Source organism: Pantherophis guttatus, chromosome 2, assembly GCF_059756535.1.
Source record: "Pantherophis guttatus breed Tessera chromosome 2, ASM5975653v1, whole genome shotgun sequence".
Classification (NCBI taxonomy): Eukaryota; Metazoa; Chordata; class Lepidosauria; order Squamata; family Colubridae; genus Pantherophis; species Pantherophis guttatus.
In genome coordinates, this window is record NC_142064.1 from 168,794,268 (window position 1) to 168,805,534 (window position 11,267).

Below are 11,267 nucleotides of genomic sequence, written 5' to 3' on the forward strand. Positions count from 1 at the left end.
TTTTGATTCTCTAACCCTCCCCTCAGGCAGCCTCCCCACTCCATCCATCTCACTAAAAACTTTCTTTGACATCCAGCCCACATTTCTTTCTTCCTTCCATTCTGTCACATCACTCCTACTCATCTCTCCTTGGAACACTTGAAAATGCTCCTTCCCGTTCAAGCCAAATGGCTGTGAGCCAACAAAGACTGGTGATTGCAAAAAGAAGGATTAAAACTTTCCAGCAGGTCAGGAGGGAGGGGGGGATGTCTAATGGCTTCCGGTTTCTTGGAAGAGGAGATGGAACGGTGAAATGTTTATGGTGAAACGGAAGAATATACCTCCTCTCAAATCAACCAATGAAAACCAGTTAAGGACTGATATTAAAATGATCCTCTTTGGCCAGACATGGCCACAGTTCAAAATAAACCTAGAGTTAAATTACACATGACAGTCACAATGAAGAGAAAGCCACAATTGTGCCTTAAGGTGCCTGATGTAACCACAAGGTCAGCAGAAAAGGCTAAGCAGACACAATGTTACTTTAGCTATCAAAGTAAAAGTCATCCTTTCTATGCAATAATTGGGGAGAAAATGGAGCAACCATTCTATTCAAGTAACTGTGCTATGGCATTCTCCAGAGGAACTTCAACAGTCAAGAGCCTGATTCTCACATAAACACTAAGCTAGAATGTGCTTGGTTTGTTTTTGTGGTGATGTTATGTGCTCGATAAAACCTACACTAGTTTTAAAAATTATTAGCTAGCATTAGATGTTTTCAACTGGTGTTTTCCTCACTTAACACAACCGCATTCAATTTTATAATGGATGGTTGCGGGGAAAATGAGTCCTTGGTCATTATGCAGAGTGGTATTAACATAGATAGGATAGTTTTCTGTAACTTGGTGCCATCCAAATGCAATGGAACGCAACTTGTTCCATAATTCTGAGCCAGCCACTCCCCATGGGAGAAGAGGGATAGGCAACAGATCAGACAGACATACTTCTATATATTTCACCATCTCTGAGTTTTATGGATGTCAAAACATTAATTTGGAAAGATAATAGTAGTGTACGGAAAATTGATAAACAGCTCCCATGCCAGATGGCTGCATGCTTGTTACCTAGTTAGTGTCTTGTGTATGAGCACTTTCAAAGATGTGACACACCACCATAGGAAGTTGTGTTCCAAGTCTGAAAAATTAACCATTCTTAGCTGCATATTTTCTACAAGAATTCATCTTGTGTGAGGAGATCAGCCAAAAATCATTTCTGGATCAGCTGTGCCATTGATTAATTTGTGCTCAGAATGAAGCCACCTAAGGGCAATACCTACTGAAGAGGTGCAACACAAGACACACTGCTGCTGCTGCTGCTATGAAGAAGAAGAGGGTTGTCTAGGTGAGGCGGGTGTCATGTTAAAAAAAAATACATGGCACAAATCCCCCATCCATTTATATGTGCACATGCAAAGGGATGGGGGTTCAGTCACATAGTCATGCTTAACATTTTTATTTTGTTTTTTTACTTCCTTAGGAGGAAGTAACTCTGAGGAGTATGACCTCCACTATTCCCTGTTATTTTTTTCCTCCCTGTTTTGTTTAGAATTGGAAGAATTGAAGAATTTTACACATTTATACTATATTCCTAAGAGAGTTTCTTCAGAGTAATGGAACATGGGCCAAATGGCCATAGATATCCCAAGTGTATAGGTATAGACTAGGTGAAACTTAGCTTAATGCCAGTAATTGCAAGAGGGGTCTTGGAGTCCTAGTAGACAGTTGCTTAAATATGAGCCAACAGTGTGTAGCAGCAGACAAAAAAGCCAATGCAATCCTAGGCTCCATTATTAGAGGGATAGAATCAAGATCAAGTTCCAGTACCGTTCTGTAAAGCCTTAATAAGACCATACTTGACCAGTTCTGGTTACCACAGTGGTGGGTTTCAAATTTTTTTACTACCGGTTCTATGGGCATGGCTTGGTGGGCGTGGCATGGCATGGCATGGCTTGGTGGGCATGGCAGGGGAAGGATACTGTAAAATCTCCATTCCGTCCCCAATCCAGGGGACGGTTACTGCAAAATTTTCATTTCCTCCCAATCAGCTGGGACTTGGGAGGCAGAGAATAGATGGGGGCAGGGCCAGTCAGAATTTTTACTACCGGTTCTCCGAGCTACTCAAAATTTCCGCTACCGGTTCTCCAGAACTGGTCAGAACCTGCTGAAACCCACCTCTGGGTCACCACAATACAAAAAAGATGTTGAGACTGGGAAAGAGTGCAGAGAAGAGCAACAAAAATGATTAGGGGGCTGGAGACTAAAACATTCGAAGAACTGTTAAAGGAATTGGGTATGTCTAGTCTAATGAAAAGAAGGACCGAGGAGACATAATAGCATTGTTCCAATATTTGAGGGTCTCCTATAAAAGACGAAGGGGGGTGTCAAACTATTTTCCAAAGCACCAAAAGGCAAAACAAGAAAAAATGATTACAACCACTGCAGCATCCCCATGGTCACGTGATCAAAATCCAGATACTTGGCAACTGGTTCATATTTATGACGGTTGCAGTGTCCCGGGGTCATGTCATCCTCCTTTGCAGCCTTCTGACAAGCATAGTCAAGGGGGAAGCCAGATTCACTTAACAACCATGTTACTAACTTAACAACTGCAGTGATTCACTTAACAACTGTGGCAAGAAAGGTCATAACATGGGGCAAAACTCACTTTACAAATGTATCACTTAGCAGCATAAAGTTTGGACTCGATTGTGCTTGTAAATCGAGGACTATCTGAAGAATTAATGCCTACAATGTTTTACTTGGATGGATTTTGAGGCAACAAGAAAGAGGTTAGCTATATAAGCTGAAGTGACTCAGACAATTGATTAGATGAAGTCGTGCAAGAAGGGCCAATGCCGGTCAAACAACCCCCACCTAAAAGAGTTAATCCTCTCCATTTCTTTTCCTTTATTGGCCCAAAACTGGGATGATATGTAAACTATGTTTTCCAGGAAAGAACTGGAAATGAATGAAAAATTCAACAAAGGATAACAGAGAAAAGGTGCCCCGGGCTTTATTTCTTATAGGAAACACATGAAGGGTGAATGACAGATTGCATCCTGAAATTACCTTGGTTCACAAAGTACAGAATTGTTTTTACTACTCTAGGTTAATGAATTGATAGCCTGTACACATTCATAAGCAAAATTCTACTGTCTGCTCCAAGAACATATTCCCAACTGTAGACTAAAATTGCTTTAATCTAGGTTTTGGATGAGAACTCTGCATTTTTGCAAGAAAACTACAAGCAAATCCATGAAATTTCTGGAGTTGAATTTCTTTTACATCTGCTTTGGCATCGTGCTAGACTTTTGATAAAATCCAGTTATATGCATCTCGGTCTAGCCCCTGAACGAACATTTTAAAATTCATATGTTCTTTATTTTATCACTGGAGATTTGGAAATATCCATTTAAAAAAAAACCCACTTTGATTCATTTATTGACTTTTCATCTACTGCTGATAGGTGTGGTTTTTGCTTGTGGTATCTGATTTTATAGCACAGAAGTTGACATCATCTCAAAATCATTACAGTATGTCAGCATACATGCCGGAGAGGTTTATAATAGCCAGCTGAAGGCAGTGACTATTCAACTAATTTCCTGAACAGCAGAATCTTCTGTATAGATCGGGGGTGTCAAACTCAAGGCCCGCGAGCCGGATCCAGCCCACAAGGTGTTTAAATCTGGCCCCCAGGGCCGGCCTGGAAATAACAAAGGATCGGCCCGTGGTGCCTCTGGGAGCCAAAATGGGACACAGGGGGAGGGGCACGTGAGACCCCCGCATGCTGTTTTGGTCTGCAGGGTGCTGCAGGAAGCTGTCCAGGCTGAAAATGGGGCATGGGGGGCCCTCGCACATCCCACACACCCAGTTTTGGCCAGCAGGATACTCCAGGAGGCATCCGTCCTGTCCCCCCCCCCTCCAGCCAGCCCACGGAGAACTACAATGCTGATCCAACCCTTGAAGAAATCCAATTTGGTATAGATCATTCTATTTGGTGCCCAGGTGATGACTCCAGGTGTGAGAGGAAGAGCTCTCTGCGCATAGGACAATACATAAATAAATATGTTTAATTGAATCTGTCTTCTCTGATAAGTTTCTTTTTGGATTTAGCTAGTAAGGAACTTAATGTGGCAAACATATATAATACTCCTTCCTCCTCCTATGATCCACACAGCAACCACCCTATGAGGTACACTGGGCTGAGAGTGACTGGTCCAAAGTCACCCAACTGTCTTGTATCCTTAAAGCTGGACTAGAACTCAAAGTGTCCTGGTTTCTAGGCCAGCACCTTCACCACTATGCCAAACTGACTCTAACGTTTCTTAATGAACTCTTGGAATAAAGCTGCAGGGGAAAAAAATGTACATACCACAGCCCACTGTTTCTGAAGTGACTATCTAAAAGTGAGCAAACCTATTCTATTCAGAATGGGCCAACTCACCATGGTCAACTCACTGCGGGACAACTTGCCATAGGACAACTCGCTGTGGGACAATTCAACAATTCAATGTAACAATTTAACTATTTAAAATAGTTAAAAATATTTTGATTTTTGTTGTTCACATTTCATTTTGTCCCTCCTTTGACATTGCTTTCTTTAATGGTTCTATTCCAGTATTTCTTCAATATTAGTGTAACTCTTGTCCCATGATGAATTGTCCTGTGTTGAGTTGGGTGTGGTGAGCTGTCGTAGACCCATCCTACTATGGGAGAGCCTGCAGCTTTCTAGAGGGGGCAAATGTGAAATGTTTATGGTTGAAAGAGTAGAGTAGAGTAGAGTAGAGTAGAGTAGAGTAGAGTAGAGTAGAGTAGAGTAGAGTAGAATAGAATAGAATAGAATAGAATAGAATAGAATAGAATAGAATAGAATAGAATAGAATAGAATGAGCTGGAAGGGATCTTGGAGGTCTTCTAGTCCAGACCCTTGCTCAAGCAGGAGAACCTATATTATTTCAGATAAGTGACTGTCTAATCTCTTCTTAAAAACCTCCAGTGATGGAGAGCCCACGATTTCTGAAGGCAAGCTGTTTCACTGGTTAATTGTCCTCACTGTTAGGAAGTTTCTCCTTAATTCCAGGTTCCTTCTCTCTTTGATTAGTTTCCAACCATTGTTTCTTGTCCTGCCTTCTGTTGCTTTGGAGAATAATTTGACCCTCTCTTCTTTGTGGCAGCCCCTCAAATACTAGAATACTACTATCATGTCACCCCTAATTCTTTTTTTCTTTAGACTAGCCAGACCCAAATTCTGCAGCAGTTCTTCATACATTTTAGACTCCAGGCCTTTTGTTGGCTATACAAAAAGGCCTGGAAATGTCTTGGTAGGCTAGGCAGATCTGCCTGTTCCCAATCTGTGTAATATCAAGAAGGTGAGAAGGAGGATGTGTTCTACTTGGGAATGGTGAGCTTTCAGCAATGAGTCATGCCTGAGGAACAGAGAGCATCCAGATCCATGTTCTCCCTCCAACATATTCCTTAGTTTGATGTTCTCCTCCCCTCTGACATCCCCTCCCGCAATACAGAATTAATATGATGGCCCTGGAATGAATTTCCTTTGATGTTTGCACCAATTGAGAGACCAGGTGAGGAAGAGAAAAAGGGAGTGGAGGCCCAAATGAAAGGATTTTTTTTTTTTTAAAAAAAAATATGTTTGCTGCCAAGAAATTGCACCTGTAATCTGACTTCAAACATAACCTTCCTTTCCCCTCCATACATTAAGAGTTTGGCTTCCCAGCTGGAAGAGCTCTAAAATTCATCGTCAGGCAAATTGGCTGGTTTTGTCAAAAGTCTGGATACATCAGATGCCATTTCCTATAAAATTACAGCATTTTTTAATAGCACAACCCAGCTGTCATTGTGTTGATTTAAAAAACAACAACAGCAGAAAAAAAAAAACCTTGTTGTGGTTACCATAACAGTCACATAAGTCTAGAAGATGCAGTAAATCACTAATAAGGATGGTCTTTTAACAGTTGTTTGGAAAGCTTTAAGTGAGTGTTGCTATGTTTATGCAAAAAAGCAGAGCCCCGGCTTGCTGAATCATGAGTGTCTTTGAGCTGTCACTGTAATGATGAATGGCTGCCTGCCTGTGATGCTATGGCTGCTGCAAACCATTAGCGTGGAAATGCCCCCAGACTTTGCTTCACTAAAAGCAAGGAAAGCCACCTATTCCTGGTGTCTTTATGGACATACACGTGTAATTTTCAGAATCTAACAGGGAACTGGTTTGCATTGCCTTTTTCGCGGGTTTTTTTCTTTCCCCAATTTAGACAACAACCTAGAGATTTCCTAGTGGCCTCCCATCAGGGGTGCTATTCAGCAGGTTCTGAAGAACCGTAGCAGAAAATTTGAGTAGTTCAGAGAACCGGCAAATACCACCTCTGGCTGGCCCCCGAGTGGGGTGGAAATGGAGATTTTGCAATATCCTTCATCCAGGAGTGGTGAGGGAATGGGGATTTTGCAGTATCCTTCCCCTGGAGTGGGGAGGGAATGGAGATTTTGCAATATCCTTCCCTTGTCACGCCCACCGAACCGGTAGTAAAAATATTTGAATTCCACCACTGCCTCCCATCCAACGTTAACTACGACCGAACCGACTTAATTGTACCGGATCAGCCAGGCTAGGTGCCAATCTAGCGAGGGTTAGTCCCCCAATGCTGGCCATTTCTACACAATCTAACTCCCACCAGGACGTTTCGAAGCCGAATTGGGAAAACAAGGCCTCGGCTGTTCGCACCGGTTTGGCAGAGACTTTATGGGCGGTTCCAGAGCCGAAGAACTCCCCGGATACAGAGCAGTGGGCCTGGGCAGCACTCAGTTGAGGGACCGAGTTACCCTCAATCAACTCCGCGCCTGAGTGAACCGGCCAGGCGGGGACTGCAGGGACGCCAAAAAGCAGGTGCCCAGCGGCATCCGCCGGTTCGCTCCTCGCTCAGCCGAGTTTCTCCGGCCGCCTCGTTCGACGAGGAGCGCTTGGCTTGCCCGAGGCTTTCTGGTTTCACGTGAGCCGTTGGCTCCGGAGCAATTCTGGGCAATCCCTTAGATTCCCACGCCTTACATGGGAAGTGGGGGCCAAGAAAGAGAGGCTCAGTTTTTGAACCAAGGAGATTCCCCCCCCCCCTCGCCTTGAACTCCTCGCCAGGATTTGAAGAGTCCTGTTCCTCGGGGGGGCTACTGAATCCTTGCGGGTCTCTGTTTTTTTTTTTTTTTTAAAGGCGGAGGAGGATTATTGGCAGGTTTCTGGAGACGCCGAGGGCCGGCAATTCAATACAAATCCCTTCCACCCCGCGAAAGAAAGGGGCTAAGGGGGCGGAGGGGGGAGTGAGGGAAGAGAGTAAGGCATTCTAAGCAGGCTCGTGGGATTTTTCTTTCTTTCTTTTTTTTTTGGAAAGAAGAAGAAGAAAAGAAGCGGTGGGTGGAAACGCGATCCACCACTCCGACCTCCCTCGATTGTCACCAGTGGGGGGATTTAAGTGAAGGCAGCCAAGGGCGGCAGCGAACGTGCAAAGAAGGAGCACCTTAGGGGCATCTTGAGAATGGAGTGAAATTGAGCGAAAGATGGATGGGGCCTTATTTGGGAGGGGAGCGAGTAGAGGGAAGAATAGCGCATTCTTCTCTCAACTTCCGGTGAGATTTGTTCCTCGCTGCTTCCCCGAATCGAAACCGTTCCAGTGGCACTTCGGAGGGACTCCACGCGCTTCTTCCAAGAGAATTCTCTGTTCACAATTAACAGCTTTGTCAATGACAGCGGCAAGTTCCCCCCACCCCACCCGGCCACCCGGCGGCCAAGTTTGACGGATCCGGGAGAATCTTATCCTCCACTTCCTTGCCCCGAAGGGAAGATTTGGGGGGGGGGGGGAGGAAAGCTATTATTTTCTGAAATGTTGTGGATTGCGCAATCAAGAAAATCTACCCGCTATCTCCCCCGCCCCCCGTGCGGGCAGTTATATAAACCCTTCTTCATATCTCTCTCTCTCTCTCTCTCTCTCTCTCTCTCTCTCTCTCTATCTATCTATCTATCTATTGGACATACACGTATTGAAATATACGTATATTGAAATATATATTGAAACGTTAACAGGTTAGAAAGACGCACCAGAATAGGACTTCTATTCACTTCGACTCCAGTCCTGAGTTGACAAATAATTTTAATATTGGCGTTTTTGAACCAAAACTGATGACCTGGTAGACTGGTCATCAAGATTTGCACCAGACACATAGTTTTCGTATTTATTTATTTTTTTAAAAAAGAAGGCAGAACTCGGACAGTGCTCCCCCCTCCCCTTTCTTTGCCCTGCATTGGAAGCCAAGAGCTTACTACCTCTTTCGCAATTTGGCTGCGGAGCCTTTTAGATCCCGCGCTCCGAAGTCCAAGGAGAAATGCCCAAGCGATCTGCGCCGCTCAGCCAACCTGCGAGAAAACTTTTTCTCCCTTCTACGGTTTGCTGTGATGGTGGTGGTGGTGTCAAACTCTTACTGAAGTGAACGGGACCTTTCCGATTAAAAATCCACTTCTAATGTCCTAAAGTTTATTCAGTCTAAGAACATAATTTATGACAAGGGGAGGAGGGAAGGGGTGGAAGTCTTGTTGTTGCCCTTGTCAACCACAATCAAGATCGAGAAATTTTCGGGGGCTCCGATTCCTCTCGACGAGTTCGAGCGGCCGGCTCCAAAACCTACCCTGCCCGAGCAAAGAGGACAAACAAACTCTGCAGCGGGGAGGGCAAAGTTTCTCTCTCTCCCCTTCGGCTTTTCTGATTTTTATCTCTCTTTAAACTCCTGGCTGTTTGGTCAACTCGGAGCGCCCGGCCAGCGCAATCCGTTAGGCGGCGTGCCCTCCTGTGCCTGAGGGAATCGGAACGGCTCCGCCGGCGGCTTCTTCGACTTCACGAATTTATTCTCGGCAGAAGTCAACTCAAAGCCTCGCAATCCGTCGAAGGGCAGACGAGACGCCGGGGTTCTTCCCGAGGAAACCTGGTAAAGATGGGATTTGTCGGCGACCCCTTCGGATTTTCGACGAAGTGCCTGGTTGGATCCTGTAGCTCAGGATCCAAACCACGTGTCCTCGGAAGTCAGCCCGATTTAGTTCCGTGGGTTTTTTTTTTTAACTAAAAAAAGAAAGTTAAATAAATAAATGAAGAAAGAAAGAAGAAAGATAGAAAGAAAAAAAAAATCGCCGAAAACCCCTAAAGCCTTATTTCAACTAATGAAGAGTTAACTAACTTCAGTTTCATTTTAGGTGGAATTAAGAGGCTAAAAATAATCGGAATCTCAATTTGTCACAGGAATAATTAATTTCCAGGGACAAAGACAAAAGGAAAACAACGCTCGTGCCCCTTTTTCGCCTTTTCCTATGCCAAGGGCAACATGAAAAAAATGCTACTTCCTGGGGTTTAAAGGTTTTGGAGTTAGATCCGACATTCCAAAGCATTTAGACTACATACAACGAAGGGAGACAATTTTTTTAAAAAAAATATTCTTAAACCTTAGAGAAGCCATTGCTTTCCTAATATTTGTGTGTTTCACTTATAAACAATAAGCTTTCACCCTTCGTTTTTAAAAACAATTCCAGGATTGTCAATTACTTCAACAATGCACCTAAACTATAATGATATAGTTTTAACAAGCGGGGACCGATTTAATAGATTTTCTTCATCTTCTTTCGCAATATTTCGGGACTCAATTCCACCTCCACAGATCCAGCCGCGCATCCGGTTCGCATGCAAAATAGCATTTCTTTCGCAAGTATAATTGATGGGAGTCTCGTTTTAAGCAGCTCTTCATGGATCATTAGTCCGAGGCTGACTTGCAAAGCGGAAATCGGGATCTTGGTTCGAATTCAGACGCGCACAGGAAATCCTTCCGTTTCTCAGATGACACCTGAGTGTAAACGCGCTATTCAGAACAAAATCTCAAGCCTTTTAGCGCAATATGCCGAAAATGCTTTGGAGTTTCCCTTCTGTAAGGGAAACTGTAAGGGGGGGAGGGAGGGAGGACACTTTCACACGATTGCGGCAGGTTTCTTATTCAGTGCGTAGAATGGAGAATCTTCATAGGCATTTAATGTAAAAGATCGGATTCAGCCCACGGGACTTTTCCTGCGCTTTTATGACTGCTTCTCTTTCACTTCCAAATCCGCTTTATTTTATTTAACTGTTTCCACCTGTGAAGTTCCTCTCCTGTGATATTGACAAATTGACCACCTCTCGCGCTTTATCTTGACTTCACTTGACCCAAAGAGCCAAGATTTTATAGCATTTTAATGTGTCAATCCAGCCACTGGGGCGAAGAAGACAGACCCGTGATCCTAGAATACCCACTGAGGCGAAGACGACAGACCCGTGACGCTAGAATACCCGATAAATCAGGTACCGAAGAAATGGCCACGACAAACTTTCATCCCGGCTTTTTAGCAAAGGAGCCGAACTCGAGAGAAGCGAACTGAACTTCATGAATGACGCGCAAGAGCTACGAGATCTTAGGTCTCTTTCAGTGGATCAGGTTTTTACTGCTCTGGCTTCTACTGTATAAACAATATTTTTCAGCGGAAGAAACGATATTCTCCATTTGGGACGATGCACCTCTGCAAAATGCGTGGGGGAAAAAAAACCTATCTCAGATACTAGAAAACACTGAATTAAATTAAAAATGGGAATCAGAGGCAATGTAAGAGAAAGGGGAACCTTCTCCCAGATTCCAAAGCAAGTGCCAGAAGGTCGACAGGTAGGAGCAATTAATAAGAGACCCTGGCCTGTGACAAAAGATAAAGAAGAAGTGGAGAAATGTGAGACATTCAGGTTTGGGGACTGAGGGACCTCTAGGTCTCTAAGAGAATCAGTGAGGGGTAGATACATTCGGAAGCATCAAATCGCCTTTCTCCCCCCTCCATGTCGGGCGAATCAGGCCCAGTTTATGCCTCTTTGTCTGTGGGTTGAGGAGGCCCAAAACGAAAGCCTCCTAAATTATCTGGGAGAATGGCCAGAGCTCCAAGGTGGGAGATGGGCAGGCCTTACAAGAGGGGAGACAAGAGTTAGCACAGAACTTCGGGGGCTGTTATGGAGACCAGCGGCAGGGGCCAATACGGCTTCCTGGAGTGAAGGAAGGCTCAGGATCTTAGAGAAACTCTACCAGGCTAACCTTGACCTTAAAGAAGGTCCTACTGAACCTTCTTGAACCTGACTACTCAGAAGTCAATAGATAGATTCTACTTCTGAATAGTCAGGGGGGGGA